We start from the raw sequence: 1,355 nt of genomic DNA on the forward strand, positions 1-1,355 counted from the left end.
TAAACTTCCTTGAAACCTCTTAAGGTTTTATATGTGTATCTACTTGGAAGGAAAATCATTTTTTTTTCTTTTATGAAATTGCCTTTACACCTTTTGACCAAATGTCTTATTTTGTTTTTTTACTTCCCAATTTACCTGCTGACTTTTGAAACACTGCATTATGTTTAACTGCAGCTGTACACATAACTCTCCTGTGGACAAAAACCAAGGCTCTCTCCAACAGTTACTCAATCCCCTGCCCTCCTCCCACACACACCCCTGCCTCAGTCAAGATGTCATTTTTGGTCACTGCAGGTTTTACAGATTTGTAAATTGATGCAAAATAAACTGAATAGTAATAGAAATTACAATTTTGTTTAAGGGAACATCGTAAAGTAACAAAGTCTTGGTATTACATGTCTTATATGATCTGTTTCAAACCATAAAGATACACATCTTTACATGTGTCACTGTTACAAGATAATAAACAAATTTTAACAGCTAAAACATTTTAAAAATGCACTGAGCTTATGAAGGCTCAAACAAAACTTGTAATGTTCTGTACATGCTCCTGTCAAACGAAGGGCTACTTCCTGTACATCACTCCTCTTGAAGGCCGATGTTCTATTTCCTTTCATTTGACCTAGAGCGACTACGAGACCTGGAAAAGGAACGAGAAGGCTTATGATTTCTCTCCCGTGACAATGATCTCTCTCTTCATCTGTCTCTTGAAAGGGACCTGCTCCGGCTTCGAGAAAAGCTTCTTCTTCACGGTGATCTGCGTCAGGGTGGAGGACTTCTTCTCCGATAATCATCCCTTGGGCGACGACCCCAAGAAGGTGGTGGACCACTATTAAGACTTCTTTTTTCACCATTCGACAATTCCACCCTTACCCGGCAGCCACAAAGTGTTCTTCCATCTAGTTCTCTAACAGCACCAGCTGCATCTCTGGGATTTTCAAATTCAACAAAAGCAAAGCCGGGAGGATTTCTTGCAACCCACACACTTCGGAGTGGTCCATAATATCCAAAAGCTTGCTCCAGTTCAGTCTTGTTGCCATTGTTACCAAGGTTACCCACATAAACCTTACAATCCAGTGGACAAGAGTCACGATGCATCTCGAGTGCTGTGGCTTAACAGGCAGGGATCCAACTCCCGCCACGCGACTGGGTTTTTCGCTCTCCTCGCGGCTCGGTCCCCGCGCAGCTGTTGCACTACTCCCTCGACGTCCACAAAATGGTCAATATGGTGAACTTTTACTAAACTTTACTTTTCTTTGGCTGAGAGAAGACTTGAGTTGAATTCTTTTGGCAGGACGCGGCGTGTTGGTACTTTGGGGTCTCGAGCACCCCTAGCCTAAACCTCATCACTTTAT

General features: G+C 42.6%; 1 pseudogene; it reads right to left on the bottom strand.

Annotated features, from left to right (window-relative positions):
- Positions 1 to 302: 302 nt before the first annotated feature.
- Positions 303 to 1,150, bottom strand: LOC138157875 (serine/arginine-rich splicing factor 3 pseudogene; annotated as a pseudogene).
- Between the last annotated feature and the right edge of the window lie 205 nt (positions 1,151 to 1,355).

The sequence above is a fragment of the Petaurus breviceps genome, unplaced genomic scaffold (genome assembly GCF_028583685.1).
Source record: "Petaurus breviceps papuanus isolate PSGF00001 unplaced genomic scaffold, PetGlider_PUasm1.0 173, whole genome shotgun sequence".
NCBI classification, from domain to species: Eukaryota; Metazoa; Chordata; class Mammalia; order Diprotodontia; family Petauridae; genus Petaurus; species Petaurus breviceps.